The sequence below is a fragment of the Mirounga leonina genome, unplaced genomic scaffold (assembly GCF_011800145.1).
Source record: "Mirounga leonina isolate KUSES-001 unplaced genomic scaffold, KU_Mleo_1.0 Mir_129, whole genome shotgun sequence".
In the NCBI taxonomy this organism is placed as follows: Eukaryota; Metazoa; Chordata; class Mammalia; order Carnivora; family Phocidae; genus Mirounga; species Mirounga leonina.
Genome location: NW_023270323.1, coordinates 77,537,783 through 77,558,758, shown reverse-complemented (window position 1 = coordinate 77,558,758; position 20,976 = coordinate 77,537,783). Strand labels below are relative to the sequence as shown.

Below are 20,976 nucleotides of genomic sequence, written 5' to 3'. Positions count from 1 at the left end.
CCCCAGACCCACCGAGCCAGAAACTCGGAGATGGGGCCTCAGGATCTGTGTTTCAATGCGCCCCATGGTGGTTCTGACATGCCCCCAAGTTCGAGAGCCACTGTGCTAACCCAGTGGTTCTGGGCCTGGGCTCCATGTGAGAACCACGTGGGAGAACTTTAGAAAAATGCCAATGACCTCTTGACCTCCCCCATACTTGCTGGGCAGTTCCATGAGCAGCAAGCATGAGCCACTGACCCCACACGGCTTTTTATAAGGATCCTTGAAAGACTAGATGCCAAGTGCCTGGCACATGGTTGGACCCACGAAACGGAGCTTTCCCTGAGAGGTGAGTGGGGGTCCCACTGAGCCCCAGTCCAAGCCTTTTAGCTTCAAGATCCAGACTGGCTTCCTCATCCCACAGCAATGTTCCCCACCCAAAAAGGAGGAGAAATACTTCTCTCCAACTTTTAATCAGACCACTTACTCATTAAAAGTCTCAGGCTTTTTTAAATTATTGAAGGTTTCTAGTGATAATATTTTAATTTATCTTTATAAATGTGACAAAGCTCAGCTTGTGCAATTGTCTGCATGGGCCCGATTCAGAGACCGTCAAGGAATCCATGAGCGATGCTCTCGGGGATGCTGGGGGAGCCAGCAGGAGGAGACTGAGGGCACAGGCCGTTAGGGTGCCAGACTCTACAGAGGGGAGCCTCTCCCCTGCACTGTGCCCCTGGCCTGGCCTCCAGCAAAACTAAGAAGTCTGCACCTGCTTGGTGGGGGGTGGGGAAACTGCCGGTCGGGGGGGAGGGGGCCTGCCAGATGTAGGGAGAGCTGCCAGGTGCAGGGGGGCTGCCAGGTGAGGAGAGGAAGCTGCAGGGCTGGGGGGTGGGGAACCTGTCAGGTGGAGGGGGAAAGCTGCCAGGTTAGGAAGGGGGGGCTGCTAGGTGTGGGGGGAGCTGGGGGGGTGCTGTCAGATGTTGGGGGAAAGCTGCTGGGGCAGGGCTAAGCTGCAGGGTGGGGGTAGGGAAGCTGCCAGGTGCAGGGGGGCGCTGCGGTGCCTCGCAGAGGAGTCTCCTAATGACTTTCAGCAAATGACAAGGGGTTGGAAGTGGCGGCTTGCAGGAGAAAGATCAAGCACAGCGATCTCGTTACCAGGTTGTCAAGGGGAAGGAGCAAAGCGGCAGGGAGGGCTGCTCAGGATGTTCATTCGGGCCAGGAGCAGAAGTGTGATCCGGGGCGCCTGGGTGGCTCAGTTGGTTAAGCGACTGCCTTCGGCTCAGGTCATGATCCTGGAGTCCCGGGATCGAGTCCCGCATCGGGCTCCCTGCTTGGCAGGGAGTCTGCTTCTCCCTCTGACCCTCCCGACCCTCCTCCCTCTCATGCTCTCTGTCTCTCATTCTCTCTCTCGCAAATAAATAAATAAAATCTTTAAAAAAAAAATAAAAATAAATAAAAAAAAAGAAGTGTGATCCGGAGGCCGAAGGGAAATGTGTCCTGATGGAGAAGGAAGAAAAGGCCACACAGTGAGACAGTGGTCTGGCCGCTCCGCTGCGCAGAGGGAGGGAGACAGGGCGGAAGGCGGTGGCTGTTCTGTGGATGGGACATCTTAAAGTGCAGCGGGGGTGGCGGCTGTGGCCACTTCTTGGTGGAGGCAGGTCTTTGCCCTGAAGCACCACGGCGTGGGCCAGCCAAAGCCCTGATGTGAGAGGCTCGCCAAGCAGGAGGCCGGAACCGGGCAGAGACCAGGATGGCGCTGGTCGCTCCCCGTCATAGACATGGCATGGCTGATGCCATGCGGCCGGCTGGTGTCCCTCTTCCATTCACCGGGTGTTCACGGAGCACCTATCACGCGCCTGGCTCGAGGCCCCAGGGAGACGGCAGGGAACAAATCAATGCCTGGAAGGGTGAACAGGTGGAGAGAGCGGGAGAGGGCTCCCGGTGGAGGCACCAGCGTGGGTAATGACCTGGGGGAAGGCAGTGTGGGGGACAGGTGAGGATGTGGACACAGAGCTTCAGGGTGCCAGAGTGCAGGCCGGGGGCGGGTAGGGCAGCGACAACTGGGGCATCCTGGTCCCTGGAGCATCTAGTGTGGTGTTGGGGTCCAGGGGATGACCAGAACAAGGGACCGGCCGTGGGGAGCTCAGCCGTAGTGATGGGGGCAGGCGGGTCAACGACACCGCAGGGTGCCTGGAGCTGGTGAGGCTTCCCCAGCGTCCTCTGCCCCGGGGCGCTTTGCAGTGTCACCTGCTGGCCCCTGCGTTGCCTGGGGGATGGGCTTCATCATCACCTCCTTCTCCCGGAAGAAGAAACAGAGGCACGGCACAAAAAGGCAGAGGGGCTCGCCAAGGTTCCACCCGCAGCAAGGGGGGGTCAGCTGGCTGTGACCCCAAGCATGTGGCTAAAGAACCCGGCAAGGGGTGGGGTAGGCCTGGGGCGCCCTCCTCTCTGCCAGGCCTCTCTGCCTTGCCTTTCACGTGCATCCATCCTCCCCAACCCTGCGAAGCTGGGACGGGGCTGGGATGATTATCAACTCCACTGACATCCGCTGAGACCGGGGCTCCCAGAGTGACAGTGACCCACCCGACCCCCGAGGCAGGTAGGCACAGGCAGGGGGGCCTGCCCCGAGCCCCACTGCTCCCCACCTGTGTACATACATAAAGCACTATGGGGACAGGGAGTGGGGCAGTGACCAGCTCTGACCAGTGCAGGCACCACCCCTCTTACTGGGAAGCAGTATGGCTGAGAAGTGAGCCCTCAGCTCCTTGGAGGCTTATGGTACTTGGTCATCTGATGTGCACCAGGGAAGGCCCTGGAAAGTAAGTGGCCCGCATGGGCCCTGGGAAGAGGGATTCCCCATCAGTCTGCAGGGGCCAGAGCCCACTTTGGGCACTCCAGCGGGCAGGGCAGAGGAAAGGAGGGCTGGACTGAGGAGAGGCATACAACGAGCCAGAAACTGTCCCTGGGGATTCTCAGGAGCTGAGAAAGAGGGCGGCGGCCAGGAGTCTCTCCAAATGCACGGGCCCTGGCCCAGTAGGAGTCTGTGAGGGACGGGACGAAAGAGGCCTATGGTCAGCTCTGGTGGACCCCGCTTCTCCTCGGACTCACCCCCGAGGCTGAAGGCAAGCTCCCCCCGTGCATCATACACCACAGTTCATTGGAACTGGCGGCGGGAGGGCAGCATCCGCCAATTACTTCCCATGGGCCAAGCGTGTTGGTGCATAGATTCTGATTTTAGAAGCCAGGCGTCTGAGGCCCAGAGAGGCTAAGTAACCTGTCCTGGAGCACAAGGCGCAGGAGTGGTGGATCTGCAGGACTGGGACCACTGGTCATGCTTCAGGAGCCATGGTCAGTGTGGGGTGGGTGCGCGCCGGGGGGCCAACGAGCTCACAGTGGGGGTCGGGAGCGAGGCGGGGGCCTGAATGCAGGTCCTGGCCCTGCAGGTCCCTGGGTAAGTCACCAAGAGTCTTTGTGCCTCAGTCTCCCCACATCCACCGAGAACAGAAATGGCACCTGAGTCACAGGCTGTGGAACAGGGTGAGGAGGATCTGTACAAAGCTCAGAAGAGCACCTGGACCGCATTGATGGAAGGTCGTCCCATGAGACAGTGACAGAATAACCCTCTGTAGGTCCGTCTGTGGGACGCACATCTCACCCATCGCTGAGGTAATGGCCCAAGACCGTCCCCTCGGAAGTCTTCCACCATCCCCCAAGTGCCGGGCTGGGGTGCGGCGTGTCTTCATTCGTAGGGCAACGCCCGGGGGCTGAGCAGTAAGTCCCACGGATGCTGGAGGGCAGGCAGCCCGAGGGACATGCCGCCCCATGTCAGCAGTACCAAGGCCCCAGCAAGCACACGCCTCCGCCTCTGGCAGCCGTGTGCTCTGGGCCTCAGTTTCCCCACCTGTAAAATGAGCGAAAGGACAACATTACAACTTCCCCAGAACATGAGCATCATGACATGCTCCCCAGAAGCACATCTGTGGTCTAAGCCCCATGGCTGGCTTGCCACCCCTCTCACCGACTCACATGGTGCGTGCGTACGGAGGACGGAAAAGTTCTGCGATTTAACAATCTGTTTGACGTTGACTAATTCAGTTTCTCCCCCACCTTTTGGACCCTGTAGTTCTTTCCTCCCGCTTACCGGCATGAGCACCCAGGAGGACGCAGGCTATTATGGAAATATGTGCTGAGTACGGTGGAAGGAAGAAGGGAGAATTTATTCTGCCTGAGGTGCTGGCAGAGAAAAATACATTTGAGCAGGTCTTGAATGATGAGCCAGGACCTGGATGAAGTAAAACACAAAGTGTAGGACCTGCAAGGGACAAAGGACAAAGGTCTACCACCCACACAGGGAGGGGCAAGCGGCCTGGCCATGCAGGATAAGACTGTAAGACTTGGGGGGAAGCCAGGCCCAAAAGCTCCAGGCTTGTGCCTTCTCCCAAGGTGAAAGAGAACCTTCCAGGGCTTTCAAGAACAGGAACAACACGATCAGATTTGTGTTTCAGAATGATAATTCTGGTAGCTCCTGAAAGCCAAAGCTTGGAAAAGAGACAGGGAGGCCAGCAGGGGCTACGGCATCAGTCCAGGTAAGAGATGATGAGATGTGAGCAAGCACAGTGGGGAGGAGGACAGGGAGGTGGGCCCCTCCCGTGCAAGTCTCTCTAAAGAGACTCAAAAGCAGGGCGCCTAGGTGGCTCAGTCGGTTGAGCGACTGCCTTTGGCTCAGGTCATGATCCTGGAGTCCCGGGATCGAGTCCCGCATCGGGCTCCCTGCTTGGCGGGGAGTCTGCTTCTCCCTCTGACCCTCCCCCCTCTCATATGCTGTCTCTCTCTCATTCTCTCTGTCAAATAATAAATAAAATCTTTAAAAAAAAAAGAGAGACTCAAAAGCATCTGGGACAACAGCGATGCCACTGCACAGTTAGGGAACAAATTCAAAGAAGGTGGATGCTCAGCTTTGGACGTGTCGCCTCCAAGGTGTCTGTGGGGCATCCTGGAGCTATGAGTCAGGCTAGCCTAGGCTGGGCTGCAGTAACAAATGAACTCCAAATCTCAGTGGGGTAAATAACCCAAGAAGGGTGCGTTGCTCTCATTCACAAAGTCTGACGCGGGTCAGGCACGTCCCCCTCCAACTTGTAGCTCTGCGATCTGGAACATCTAGCCTGCAAGGTCATTGTGGCAGAGGAGAAAGCCGGAGAACCACACAGGATATTTTGTGGGGTTGGATCTGGGAGTCACCCGCCATCACTCACGGCCCATCAGCCGGAGCGCGGGTTCACGGCCTGACCTAGCTGAAGGGAGCCTGGCAGATACAGGAACACAGGGACACCTGGTGGCACACTGGTAGGGAGGCTCCAGGGCCCTTGGGAAATGGAGCCCAGGACAGAATCAGGGCTTGAGACACAGACCTGGACGTGAGTACGGAACGAGATCACCCAGGGGGGAAGAAACAGAGAAGGAAAAAAGAGGAGATACAAAATTCCATTAATCCCTCTGAGGTTGTATTTAGGAATTCCCACAGGATGACTCAAGACAGAGTCCAAAATCTCATATCTAAGTATCCAATTATTTGTTGTCATGTGGACAAAGCATCCAGAGTCTTTCCTGAAATTTTCAGGTTCCATATGGCACCTTGGCATAGCACAGGCAGCAAAGTGTCTAAGTACCATGCTGGTCCGCAACGTTCCCTCTGTGTAAGGCCAAGGGCCTCAGAGTTATAGATTTCTCTGGAGGAGGAGTTTTCAGAGCTTTCCATTTTAATAAATATCCTGAAAGAGAATTCACAGTATGCTTGCCTCTGAAATTCATTTCAGAAATCAAAATTTTTGCTACCAAATATTTTCCACAAATTATATTTGATTGAAATCATGTTTTGAGGGATTTCACCTTGGAGATTAATTAAAACTTATTGTTTTCCCTTGAAAGGGCTATTGCCTTAACTAAGACTAACAGAGAAACATGGGATACTTCTTCAACATGGATCTTGCAAGGCCCTTTCCTGAGGCTGGTGTCCCACTCTGAGACTATGAGGGTCATAACACTGGGGCCACATCAGTTTTTGTTCTCTACTTTGCCTTAGAGCACAGCACAGTGCTGGGTACACAGTAGGTACTTAATAAATACTGGATGGATAGATGGATGGATGGATGGATGGATTGATGGATGGATGGACCAAAGGAAGGAGAGAAGGATGGATGGATGGAAGGAAGGATAATGGATGGATGGATGGATGGATGATGGATGGATGGAAGGAAGGAAGGATAATGGATGGATGGAAGGATAATGGATAGAAGGAAGGATAATGGATGGAGGGATGGATGGAAAGAAAATGGATGGATGGAAGGAAGGATGATGGATGGATGGATGGATGGATGGATGGATGAAGGATGAATGAATGAAGGATGGATGGATGGATGGAAGGAAGGAAGGAAGGAAGGATAATGGATGGATGGATGGATGGATGGAAGGAAAGAAGATGGATGGAAGGAAGGAAGGATAATGGATGGGTGGAAGGATATGGATGGATGGATGGAAGGAAAGAAGATGGATGGATGGATGGATGGATGGATGATGGATCTGCCACACTGAAAACTCCTAGGGATTCAGACTTCTAAACAATTGCTGAAGCAATTTGGCAGAAGGGAAAGAGCACTGGATTGGAAGTCAGGAGGGCCAGGTTCCAGTGTCTACTCTCTACTGACTGAGCTTCAAGAACTTGGGAAAAATCCCTTTCCCTGTGGGCACTGCCATTTTCCTCCTCTGCTAAATGAAGGCTCCTCTACCCCAACCAACACTTACAGCCTCATATACAGCCATTTCTCCCCTTCCTCTATCCCTCTAAGCACGCTCAGATCTGCTCCACATTCCCAGTCACAAATGCACTCTGGGGAGGCAGCACTTTGACATGTGGCCAAGTGAGGAGTTTGGCGAATGCTCTTTCCAAAAATCAATTATAAAACTGCACAAGTTGACAAAAGCAAACATTTCCACATGGTGGAAATCATCCAACAGCATGCAACCATCTTAGAAGTGTTCATGCTTGAAAAGCGCTGCACTTCAGAGAAGGGTACCCATGGGCACAGCAGCTGCAATACCAGAGCTGAGGGAACTCACTCAATTCGGACCAATGGATGACACCCCTGCCTAGCAGCAGTCACAGTGGAAATGGTCGTCTTGGAGATTGTTTAGAATGCCTCTGGAAATGGCCCAAGCCAGACACAGACTCCTAGCTGACTCTAAGGCCATGTGTCCTCACATAAGAAACATGAGCAACCCGGTGAAAAGCAAAAGCCAGGCAGATTTGAAAATGCCTAAATTTTGAATGTGCTCCTCCACCCACACAAAGGTCTTTGACAGCGGATAGAAGGTTTACTAACTCAAGCTATTTGAGAATACCTCTGATCAAATACTGACTGATCCCTAAGCTAGGCAGACACAGGGGTACAAAAGCCATAAGTTAAAAATTAAAATTAAACATTAAAAAAAGAAAAAACAGCACCAGCAGCTACACACAGCAAGGGAGATAGATTTCAAAGATTTAGCCCAGGTACATTACTTCAAAAAACAGACAAATGAACAAGCAAAAATCAGAAATAACCTCTAGAAGAAAATAAAAATCCAGAGTTGATGTGTCCAGTTTTTAACCCAAAAAAATGTGAGAAATACAAAGAAACAGGAAAATATGACCCATAGTCAGGGGGCGGGGGGAGAAGAGCATTCTTCTGTTTTCAGGGGTCCCCAGAAGTTGGATTTGGTAGTGAAAGACTTCAAAGCAACTGTTTTATATACACACACACACATAAGCAAAGAATTAAAGGGAAGTATGACCATAATAAATCAACAAATAGAGATTCTCTAAAAGGAAAAAGAAATAATAATGTATCAAATGGAAAGTCTCGAGTTGAAGAATGCAATAATGATGAAAGGTCACTGGAGAGGCCCAGGGGCAGACTTGACATAGCAGAAGAATGCATGAACTTGAGGACAGAGTAATGAAAATTATCCACTACAAAGAAGAGAGAGAAAACAATGACTGAGCAAAACTGAACAGAGCCTCAAAGACATGTAGAACAACATCAAGCACAACAGCATGTATAATGTGAATCCCAAAAGAAAGAGAGAAAGGGGCTAAAAAATAAACCATAAATAATGGCCAATATGTTTCCAGATCGATGAATAACTTTACATCAAACATCCAAGAAACTAAACAAATCCCAAGTAGGTTAAATACAAAGAGATATACAGCTATACTTATCATAATAAAACTTTTGAAAGACAAAGAGAAAACCATGAGAGAAGCAGGAGAAAACCAACTCTTCATGTATTGGGAAAAACATAACAATATGATTAACAGATGGCTTTTCATCAGGAAAAAAAAAAAACAGCAGAAGGCACTGGAATGACACATTCAAAGTGCTAAAAGAAAAAAAAAAAACTGTGAACAAAAAATTCTATATCCAGCAAAACTATCCTCCAAAACTAAAAGTGAAATAAAGACATTCTCAGATAAACAAAGATCGATAATATATTGTTAGCAAACTCACCTTGTGAGAAACACTAAAGGGAAGTCCATTAGGCTGAAAGGAAATGGCACCAGATGATTACTTAAATCCACGAGAAGGAATAAAAAGCAGGAGAACTGGTAAATATGAGGGTTAATATAAAATACTCTAAAAATACATTTTTCTTAATTTTTCTCTTAAATTCTTTAAAAGACATAAGGGTATGTGCTATGGTGAGCGCTGTGAATTGTGCAAGACTGTTGAATCACAGATCTGTACCTCTGAAACAAATAATACAATATATGTTAAAAAAAGAAGAAGAAGAAGAAGATAGCAGGAGGGGAAGAATGAAGGGGGGGAAATCGGAGGGGGAGACAAACCATGAGAGATGATGGACTCTGAAAAACAAACTGAGGGTTCTAGAGGGGAGGGGGGTGGGAGGATGGGTTATCCTGGTGATGGGTATTAAAGAGGGCATGTTCTGCATGGAGCACTGTGTGTTATACACAAACAATGAATCATGGAACACTACATCAAAAACTAATGATGTATGGCAATTAACATAACAATAAAATTAAAAAAATAAAATAAACTATGACACTTGAAAAAAAAAATCATCCACAGTATATGGTTTTTTACAAGAGGAATTAAAAGGGGACACTAAAAACATTAGCACAAAGGAAAATAGTAAAGGAGAATCAGAAGAACAAGACAACAACAATAATAAAACCTCAGGAGACATGGAGAAAACAGCACAATGGAAAATGTCAATATCATGTAATAGAAATTTTAATTTAATTAGTTAAAGTAAATTAATTTAAGTTTTAATTAAATGTGAATAGTTTACACGCTTGAATCAAAAGGCAGAGATTGTCAGACTGGATGAATAAGCCAGATATGAATGCACACTAGCTACAAGAGACAACTCTTAGATTCAAAGATGCCAGCCAGCGGGTTAAAAGGAAAAGGATGGGACAAAGATACTGTGAAAACAACCACCATAGGAGAGCTGGGAGTGACCCCCTTGATATCAGATGAAACAAATGTTAAGACAAGAAATATTACCAGAGGCAAAGAGGGACATTTCATAATGGTAGAGGGGTCAATCTATTGGGAAAATATAAAAATTATAAATGTACACACCCCTCAGAGCCTCGAAATACATGAAGCAAAAACTAAACAGAATTAAAGGGAGAAACAGACAATTTGACAACAGCATCAGAAGAGGTGTTGATACCCCACTTCTGATGATTGGTAGAACAACTAGATTTTAAAAATCAGCAAAGGGGGTGCCTGGGTGGCTCAGTCGTTGGGCGTCTGCCTTCGGCTCAGGTCATGATCCCAGGGTCCTGGGATCGAGCCCCACATGGGGCTCCCCGCTCAGCGGGAAGCCTGCTTCTCCCTCTCCCACTCCCCCTGCATGTGTTCCCTCTCTCTGTGTGTCTCTCTCTGTCAAATAAAATCTTTTCTTAAAAATTTTTAAAAAATAAAAATCAGCAAAGATGCAGAAAACTGGAGGACCCGATCATACAACTAGTGGACCCAGTGACTTTGGGACACGCCTTCTTTCCAAGCACACATAGAACGTTCTCCAGGACACACCATGTACCAGGCCATAAAACAAGCCTCAATAAACATAAAAAGACTGAATTCACACTAAGCATGATCTCTGACCACAATGGAATTCAATTAGACATTAACAACAGAAAGATCCATGAAAACCCAAAATATTTCAAAATTGCACAACACACTGCTGAGTAACTCAAGGGTCAAGAGGAAGTCACAAGAGAATTAGAGACTATTTTTAAATTGGTGAAAATCCCTGCAATATACAAAAATGTGCGGCGTGCAGTCAACACCATGCCTAGCAGGGAGTTTGTAACCTCAAACGCCTACGTCAGAAAAAAGAATGGTCTTAAATAATCAAAGTTTCCACCTAAAGAAGCTAGAGAACAAAGAGCAAACTAAGCCCAAAGCATGCAGAAGAAAGCAAACAAGAAATATGAGACCATACATCAATGAGATAGAAAACAGAAAAGTGAGAGAGAAAATCAATGAAACTGAAAGCTGTTTCTTTAAAAAGGTAAAAAAAAAAAATTGACAGACTTTTAGCTAGACAGAAAAAAAACAATAGAGACACACAAATTCCTGAAATCAAGTATGAAAAAGGCGGCATCATCACCAACCACCCTGAAATGAAAGAGATTATAAAGGAACACCATGAACGACACCAACAAAACACACAACGTAGATAAACGGACATGTTCCTAGAAATACACAAGTTACCAAGCTGACTCAAGATGAAACATGAAATCTAAACAGAGCTGCAAAGAAGAAATGGAATTAAGAATTTAAAATCTTCCCACAAGAAAGGCCCAGACCCACTTGGCTTCACTGGTGAATTCTACCATTTAAAGAAGAACACCAATCCTTCACAAACTCTCTGAGAAAATGGAGGGGGGTAGGTAGGTAACACTTCCCAATTCATTTATTCCTTGTTAAATTGAAACAAAAATCCTTAAAATATCAGCAAATGGAATCCATCAACATGGAAAAATGATTCTACACCATGACCTGATGGGATCTATCCCACAAAAGCAAGGTTGGTTTAACATCCAAATATCAATTAATGTAATGTACCCTATTAATAGAACCAAGATTTCCATCACACGATTATGTTGCAGAAAAAGTCTTTGAAAAAATTCAGTATCCATTGATGATAAAAATTCTCGACAAACTAGAAGAAGAAAGGAACTTCTCAGACCGGCAGAAGACAATGCAAATATCCACAGTTAACAGCTACCATTGGTGTTGGTGAAAGACAAACAATGCTTTCCCCCTGAGATGAGAAAGAAGCAAGCATGTCTGCTCTTACCACTTTTATTCACAGATTCTCACCAGGGCAGTAAAGCAAAGTAATCACCAAAAGCATCCAGATTCAAAGACATCAAACTATCTTTGTTCACAAATGACATGGTTCCTTACATAGAAAATCCCCAGAGACCCATAAAGACACAATAATAGAACCAATAAACAAATTTAGCAAGACCACATGATATACAAGATCAATATATAAAAATCAACTGTATTTGTGTATACTAGCAACAAAAATCCAAAAATGAAATTAGCATATCAATTCCATTCACAATAGCATCAGATAGAGTAAAATGCTTAGGAATAATTTTATTTTATTTTATTTTTTTTAAAGATTTATTTATTCATTTGAGGGAGCGAGAATGAGAGAGAGTACATGAGAGGGGGGAGGGTCAGAGGGAGAAGCAGGCTCCTCGCCGAGCAGGGAGCCCGATGCGGGACTCGATCCCGGGACTCCAGGATCATGACCTGAGCTGAAGGCAGTTGCTTAACCAACTGAACCACCCAGGTGCCCGCTTAGGAATAATTTTAACAAATGAGGTGCAAGACCTACACTGAAGTCTACCAATGTTGCTGAGGGAAATTAAAGATGATGTGACTAAATGCAGAAACATTCCATGTTCATGGATTGGAAGACTCAATATGGTCAAGGTGGCAGTTCTCCACAAATTGATCTATAAGTTGAATGTAATCCTCATCAAAATCTCATTGGGCTTTTTAGTAGAAATTGGTAAGCTGATCCTAAATTTTATATGGAAATGCAAAAGAACTAGAATTGCCCAATGTTTAAAAAGAAGAACAGGGGTGCCTGGAAGGCTCAGTCAGTTAAGCATCTGACTCTTGATTTCAGCTCAGGTCATGATCTCAGGGTTGTGAGATCGAGCCCCACATCGGGCTCAGCGTGGAGTCTGCTTGAGATTCTCTCTCCCTCTTCCTCTGCCCCTCCCCCTGCTTGCTCTCTAATAAATAAATAAATAAATAGATAAATAAAATCCTTTTTAAAAAAAGATTTAAAAAGAAGAACGTTGGGAGACTTACACTACCTGATCTCAAACTTACAGCTAAGCTTCAGCAATCAAGAGAAGGAGACATTTGTGGGAGGATAGATATATAGACCAATAGAACAGAATGAAAAGTCCAGGAACAAACCCTTACACCTAAGGGTAATAGATTGTTAACAAAGGTGCTAAGAGAGTTTGATGGAGTGAAGGAAAGTCTTAGATCCAGAATATATAAACAACTCTTAAAACTTAAGAAGACAGGGGGTGGGAGAAAAGCCATTGAAAAATGGGCAAAAGAAATGAACAAACATTCCACCAAGGAAGACAGGCAAATGGTCAAGCACATGAAAGGATCATGTTCAACACCGTTAGTCACTGGGGACATGCAAATCAAAACCACAGGGACAGAGCACTGCACGCCCACTCAGGGGCCACAACGAAGGACAGGTGGAAAGGACCAAGAGCTGGAACCACGCGCCCCGCTGTGGGAACGTCCAGTGGCACCACCACTCTGGAAACTAGTTGATGGTTTCTGAAAAAGTTCTCATGAGCTCTATGCAACCCTCCACATCTTGGAGCCTCGCGCTCCTCGTCGGTGAGATCAACTTGATGATAGCAGTGCCCACTTCACAGGGACGTAAGCGCACTTCCACTCCTTCCAAGAATCCACCCAAGAGACCCAGAACCTGCGTCCACACAAAGACGTACCCATGGCTGTTCATGGCAGCAACATTCATAACAGCCCCAACCTGGAAACTTTCCCAACGTCCACAACTGAGAACAGATAAATAAAATGTGCCAGACGCATGCAAGAAACACTGTTTCATGCAATAAAACACTGTTTTATTGAAAAATGAATGACTAACTGATCGTGCCACAACATGCAGGAACCTCAAAAGCACACCAAGCCAAAGAAAGCCAGACTCCAAGTACCACATATCATGTGTCTACATATTGTATTTATTTGCAATGTGCAGAAAAGGCAAACGCATAGAACCCGAGAGCAGATCGGTGGCTGCCTCCGGTGGGGGTGGGGAGTGGCCACCAATGGGCACAGGCTGGGAGACCAGGGGTCAAGAGATGGTTGCACAAATCTGTAAGTGTACTGAAAGTCACCAAGTGGTTTACAATAGGTGGATTTTATGATGTGTAAATTATATCTCAGTAAGTCTGTTTTTAAGACAGAAAGAAATGTGCCTCAGTGGGACTTTCATCTTCCATTCTCCATGCGGTCACCTACCAGCTGCTGGTACAAGGTGAAATGGCAGGTGACTGAGAGGTGAGCATTTCTCACCTCGCCCTCGTCACCCTCATCAGCCCCACAACGTCCCTGTGAGGTGGGTATTGCTCTTGTCATCCCCATTGTGTGGATGGAGAGACTGAGGCTCAGAGAAGCTGTACCTATTGTGTAAAATAAGGGAGTAACAGTCTGGGTCAAGCCCAGCCCACACTCCTACCCCCTTCCCTCTGCCCTCAAGGAGCTCGCCCTCCTCCCCCTTCTCCCCCTGCTTGGGCCCAGCTTGTCACTGCAGAGCCAGCCTAAAAGCCTCCACCCTGGGAGCTCCCCGCCTTCCCACTGGGTGACAGACCCCCCCCGACCTTTGCTACTTGTGCGTTTGGGCACATACTCCCTCTCCAGGCGTGCGGAACAGGATTCCCACTCACAGCCTCCTGCCCTGAGCTTCCTCCTTCCCTACAGCACAGCTCCCACTTGGAGGGGAACCCCTTCGTGCCTTGGCCTGATTCTTGGTGTGCCTGTCCTCCCTGCCCACTAGACCTTGAGGGCTGGTCAGTGGAGTGGAGTCTGTAATGGGTTGACTCATGTCCCCCCAAAAGACATGTCCAAGTCCTAACTCCAAGAACCTGTGAATATGACTTACTGGGAAGGAGGGTCTTTGCCGATGGACTTAGTCAAGGATCTCGCGATGAAGTCTTCCCGGATTTAGGAGGGGCACTAAATCCAATGACTAATCTCCTTATAAGAGACAGAAAAGAAGACACAGAGGGGAAGACCATGTGAAAATGCAGGCAGAGATCAGGCGACATGTCTACAAGCCAAGGAACACCATGGAAGCCACCAGAAGCTGGGAGAGACACCTGGACAGATTCCTCCTTCAGAGCCTCCAAAAGGAGCCAACCCTGCCAACACCTTGATTTTGGACTTCTGGCCTCCAAAACTCTGAGAGCATAACTTCCAGTTTGTGGTCATTTGTTATGGCAACCTCAGAAAACTCACACAGTGTGTGTGTGGAGGGGCGCCTGGGGGGCTCAGTCGGTTGGGCGTCCAACTCTTGATTTCAGTTCAGGTCACGATCTCAGGGTCGTGAGATGGAGTCTCACATTAGGCTCTGCACTGAGTGTGGAGCCTGCTTAAGACTTTCTCTCTCCCTCCCCCTGCTCACACACTCTCTCTCTCTAAACACACACACACACACACACACACACAAGGTCCATGCCCCGTTCACTGCACTGCCAGTCCCACACAGGGCTGGCCCCATCTGGATGAACCAGAAGCATGCCTGAGTCAAAACCTCCTTGCCTCTCGGATTCACCACCTGGAGCCCCTCCCTGACATGCTCAGAGTGGTCTGAGGATTGGTTTTTTCTTTTCTAGAAACTCTGATGTCGCAGCAGCATCCACTGGACTCCATCTGCCTCTCTTTATGGCAAGCACCTCGCCACGTTTAGAGCAAGAGGCTCTTGTCATCCCTATAAAACAGGAGAGGAGAGAGACCACTTAGAATGAATCCCTTGAGATCAGAAATCAAATGTCCTGGTAAGTAGTAGGGACCAGTGGGAAAGGACTTTGAAACAACACTGAGCATCAACAGAGACCCAAGAGGGCCTTTGGAGCCGAACGCTCTCCTTCGTGTTCCAAGTGCAGGTGACACAGGTGTGTTCAGGCTGAGAAAGCACAGTGTCCTCACCATATGTGCCCTTCTGAGTACCTGTAGGCGGTAGTGCCGCGAGCAGTTTTACAAGTGGAGCCAAGAATTATGAACATCAACTCATTTCACCCTAATGCAACGAAACTTTAGATAAAATTGGAACAAAGTGCTGACTTTTAGGACCAGCTAAATGTAAGTCAAGGCTTACAGGGGCGTGTTTCCTGGGGTGATTTTTCCAACAAAGTCCTGTGAGGGCATCGTACAATGTCCCTCGTGTCCTTTTTCCTTGACAGCCCCACTGTGATGCTGAATTTTACATGTCACCTGGACTTGGCCGCCAGATGCCCAGCTAGCTGGTTAAACATTCTTTCCGAGTGTGTCTGAGGGAGTTTCCAGAAGAGATTAGCATCTGGATTGGCAGACTGAAGAAAGCAGATGGGTGAGCCTCGTCCAATCCAGTGGAGGCCTGGACAGAACAAACAGGGAGAGGAAGGGCGCATTCGCGTTCTGCGCTTGGGCCCGGACACTGATACCCTGTGACCGGTCTCCTTGTGCTCAGGACCACAGACCCGACTGAACGTACACCACCAGCTCTCAGGCCCACCTTCGAGCCACACCGCCAGCCTGCGTCACGTCATGTGAGCCAACATCTAGAATGAGATTTATTATAAGGACTTGGCTCACATGGTTATTTTTCTAGATGTGTCTCCCCACCGACTCTGTTTCTCTGGAGAACCCTGGCTAATAGAACCACCCCAGAGAGTTCTTTCTCGACCATATTTGAATGTCCTCTTGGGGAGCCCGCCTCGTGCTCACCTTGCCGATCCTCCATTCCTCGCCCGCTCGCCTTCTGACACCACAGACCTGGCTGGCCAACTGCCTGTGACCCCAGAGGCTCTCCGGCTCCACCTACCAAACTCTGCCCCTTTGCTGGGAGTCACAGCTTCCCCCACTGTCTACGTCATGTTTGCCTGATTTGGGAAGAGTCCCACCATCTGGGGGACAGTGGCCAACGCAGACCTTACAAGTGAGAGGGGTCTCCACGTCAGACAGGACAGCAGTGGTTATGGACCACCCTGTGTGTGGTCAGTCATACTAGATACCAGGGCAGCCCTCACAAAGCCCCACGAGCTGGGGGGCTTAAGCCAATTCATTCTCTCTCACTTCTGGAGGCCAGAAGTCCAAAATTAAGGGGCTGGTGGGGCGGGTCCCTTCTGAGGGCTCCAGAGGAGAGTCCTGGTCTTCTCCCACTCGTAGGGGCACTGGGCTCCTTGCTGATCCCTGCCAGCAGGGCAGCATCTTCCATCTGTCTCTGACCTCGGCTTGCGACCTCACATCTCCCTCTTGTGAGCATGCTTGTGATTCTGCTGGCCCCACCTGGCTAATCCAGGAGAGCCTCTCCATCTCAAGATCCCTAACTTTTCCACTTCTGCAAAGCTTCTTGCCATAGAAGACAACACGGTCACAGGTTCTGGGGACTCGGGTAAGGACATCTTTGGGGGGCCATTATTCTGCTCTGCACAACCACCTTCACTCCCCTGTCTGGCCACCCCTCGTTCCTTGCTCTCCCCTAACTGCCTAGAGCCCACTGATGTCCGTCAGGACGTTCTTCCTCCCTCCTCCGGCCACCTGCCCACCCATGTCCTGCAGCTCTGCATCCTGGTCAGGGACAAGCTGTCCACGTTTACAACTGAAAGATTCAAACCGCTGACCAATCTCCTATTCGCCGGGGGGGGTGGTGCTTTGAAGAAGGCATTGACTGTCTCAGAAACTCTACCCCATTCTCTCGACAATGAGTCTCATGCTCCCTGCCGTGTCCAGTGTGGAAGGGAGACTCATCTCTGTCCAGCCCCTTCTTAGCCACCACCCCCCAGTTAGGGTAACGGGCAGGTGAGTGGGCCACGTGGACAGGTGAGCCAGGGACATCAAAAGCCATGCAAATCTGCCTGAGGCTTCTGCTGTCCAGGTGATGCATGGGTAAATGGCGCATGACTTGGCTTCCCCAGATGGACATTTTCCTCCAGGGGCCATCCACAAGGGCCCTGAGCTCAAGACTTGGATTCAAAAGTAAGAGTGTCCCACGGGGGCCTTGAATCTCAGATGTGCACCGTACCCCAGCATTGACAAGAGTCCCACATTCCATCCGGGTACTGAGCACTCGTGTCAAAGCAATAAAGAGCAAGGAGCTCTAGACAGTTTGGGGAGAGCAGGGAGCTCTAGGAGTCCCAAGAGATAGAGACAGAGAGGGCTTGGCACGTCTAGAGTCGTGCAGGTCTGGGGGCCTGACCACTCAGCAGCATCAAAACCGAGTACTGTTACTCCCGATGCCTACCCAACGGGCTGTTGTGGGACTGAGTGAGACGTGAGGGGCTTCATAAGTCCAGCTAAAGTCCAAAACCACCATGGACCCTGTGTCCATCGAGGGATGGATGGATAAACAAAGTGTGGGAAATCCACATGATGGAATACTATTGAGCCTTAAAAAGGTGGGGCGCCTGGGTGGCTCAGTCAGTTGAGCATCCAACTCTTGATTTCAGCTCAGGTCTTGATCTCGGGGTCCTGGGATCGAGCCCCGCATCGGGATCCCTGCTCCACAGGCAGTCTGCTTGTCTCCCTCTCCCTCTGCCCCTCCCGTTGCTCTCTCTCTCTCTCTAATATATAAATCTTTTTAAAAAAAGGAGCGATATTCTGACACACACTACAACATGGCTGGACCTGGAGAGGACACGGTGCTCAGTGAAACAATCCAGGCACAAAAGGACAAATCCAGCGAGTCCAGTGACACGAGGAATCTAGTTGTCAAACTCCGAGACAGAAAGTATTCTGGTGGTGGGCGCCAGGGGCTGGGGAGGGGCTGGGGTGGTTGTCATTTAATGGGGACAGAGTTTCCATCCTACAAGATGAAGAGAGATCTGGAGCTGGGTGGGGAGACGGCATGGTGCAAACGTATTCAATGCTACTGAACTATAAACTCAAAAAACCGTTACAATAGTAATTTTTATGTGATGTGTTCTTTGCCAGTTTGTTTGGTTTTTTTTACACGTTATGAATTACCACCATCACCTTTATCATTTCCCCCACCTTCCTCATCCTCGTCTTCATCCCCATCAGGGCGTCAGGCTGGGGTGGCTACAGGTTTCCTCCCGCGACCTGCTGACTCTCGTGCCCGGAGCTCGCCGGAGATCAGGCTTCAGCGGGAGGCAGAGCCTGATCCAGGAGCAATGGGCGCCCAGGGCTCAGGCTTGCACACCAATCCTGCTGGAGGACCCCCCGAGACATGCATGTCGCCCAGGGGAGCCGGTCTGGCGAGGCACCTGCGAGGGGAGAAGGAACGTTGCTGGAGCCCCCACGGGAAACGAGGAGAACGCTCCCCAGGTCCACGTGGAGTGGGTGCTCTTCCCAGCTCCCTTTTGGAACTGACGAAATCTGATAGGGTTGGAACGGAGGGAGGAGGGCAGGGCTGTCGGGCAAGTTCAACCGGGGAAATCACACAGCGGTCCCGGTGGTTAAGTGTGCTAAGAGGTGACTGACCAGATGATTGAAATACGTTTGTACTAAAAATATTTTTAAAGCACTCATCTTGATTTATACCCGAAAGAAAATACCGCAGAGGAGAATGAGTTTTTAACTCGAGTAGCACTTATGCCTGATCTAACTAAATTAGCTCCTTTGAACTGCTGGTTTTGCTCTATGCCTGTAATAAAAATAACAATAATGTGCACTTAGAGGGTGTTTTTTCCTCTAGAAGCACAGGACTTCCGCGGTGAACAATTCCCCTCATCTGTGCAGACCAGCGGGGTGAGGGGCGAGGGAAGAGGGAAGAGGGGGAGGGGGCGGGCACGAGTTTCCCAGCAGCTGATCACGTTTGGTAAAATCAGCAAATTTCAAATACACGAGAAAGTGGATTTCAGGGTGCTCTGAGAAGCCTAGAGACAGATGGGCCAGAAGTCAGGTCTTTCCCTCTGTCTGGAGCAGAGTTATGTCCCCCAGTGTGGTGGTATTTGGAGGCAGGGCCTTTGGGAGGTGACTAGGTCAGGAGGTCATGCGAGTGGGCCCCCCACCCCGGGATGGGATCTGTGCCCTTGTAAGAGAGGGAGAGACACCAGAGCCCCCTTTCTCTGCCTGGAGGGATGGCTCCCAGTCTCTGTCCTGCGCTGACACGAGGGCCTGAGGATACAGCCCCTCTTGACTGGCGAGCATCACCCTTTCTGGGTTGTCCATCGGGAAGTAGCATGGGTCAAAGGAAGGGATTTGCCCAACACCAAGCTGCCGGAAGTTCCCATGGCCCCTCTCCCGGCACCCCCATACACCCTGCCCACGTCTTTAGGTGACTCCTTAGCTTACACTCCCCGGCCCCTCTGTCCTGGCTAACCCATTTCTACCCACCTGTTCAAATGAAGCTCATTCACGATCACCTCCTCCAAGAAGCCCACCCTGACCACCCACATCCTCAGGCAGTGGCAACCCCCATCCTCCCACAGCCCCCACTCCCCACCCCGACTGCATGTTGTCACTGTCTTTGTGCATGTCAGCTTCCCCCACTGGAGGGTAAGCTGTCCGGGGCAGAGCCTGCAAATTACCCTACTGTGTCCGGGCATCCAGCACAGAACAGACTCAGGGTGGGGCTCGATGCTCGCCACCAGCAGGCCCGGCCCCATCACAGGCTCTGGGAACAGATGGGAACAGACCGTTCCCTGAGCCTGAAATTGTAGTCAGTGGCTCACTATAGCTCACAGCCCAGCCTCCAATTCAAGAATCCCACTATCCCAACTTGGGAAAACACATCCCATCCCAACACAGGTATCAGAGTCCAGCCCTAAAATCACAGCCAGGGCCATTTCTGGAGTGAGTCCTGTGTGCCACCCATGGGCCAGCTCTTTGCCTGAGTCCCCTCCCTCAGCCTTATGTGACGAGCATCCTCACCCCATTTCACAGAGGAATAAACTGAGGCTCCTGGAGGGACCTGCCCAGGGCCCCGTGGCTAGCAAGGGGCAGGGCAGGGCTGGGACTGGATCCCATGTCTGTCTGAGTCTAAAGCCAGAGGTTCTCACCTAGAGTCTGGACCACCATGAAGGCAGCTGGGTCAGTGGGGAGAGAGGGATGGGCCCGCGGCCAGAGAGAGCCAGAGATTGTCCATTGTTCTGGAACTGGGGTCCCAGGACCAGAGCCTTCCCTACAGCAGTTCTCACTCACTTACGCAGCAGTAAGCTTTTCTTTCTTTCCGTATTTGGCATTTTGCTTCATGTTGGGACTATTTTCATTGCAGGCGACAGCATCCCAGGCTGAGAGCAAGCACGGACACAGGCACAGAGGTGTGGACTGGCGTGAGGCATTTACGCAGCCCTAAATAACTCAGGGCAGGGTCTGCCATGCGGTTGGCAGGGAAGAGCATGGTGGCCCAAGTCTGCAGCGGTGAGCTGGGGCACAGTTCCGAAGGCCCCAGATCTCATCCTACAAGCAAGAGGGGGTCACTGTGGGGTCCTGAGACAGAGGGGGGCCTGGCCCTTTCGCCCGTTAGAAAGCGCATGCTGGAGGCCAGCAGGCAGACTGGTGGGTGCTTCTGTGCCTTTACTGTTTGAATTATGAGCTGGTGCTTCTTCTCTCCACGAAGTCACCATGTCACCCCCACCGCAACCCCCTGAGAGGCCAAACCCGGACTCCGTGCCTTCCCTTGGCCCTGTGAGGCTTCCTACCCTCAGGCAGCCTCTGTCCTGCCCTCCTTACTCAGTTGGGT

At 49.9% G+C, this 20,976-nt stretch overlaps 1 long non-coding RNA gene across 1 annotated transcript; it reads right to left on the bottom strand.

Moving 5' to 3' along the window:
* Positions 1-2,631: 2,631 nt before the first annotated feature.
* LOC118010300 lies at positions 2,632-18,504 on the bottom strand. The gene is made up of 3 exons (XR_004679169.1): positions 18,306-18,504; positions 14,236-14,330; positions 2,632-3,880 (listed from the first exon to the last, which is right to left on the bottom strand). It is a non-coding gene; the product is annotated as an uncharacterized LOC118010300 (long non-coding RNA).
* Positions 18,505-20,976: the final 2,472 nt, after the last annotated feature.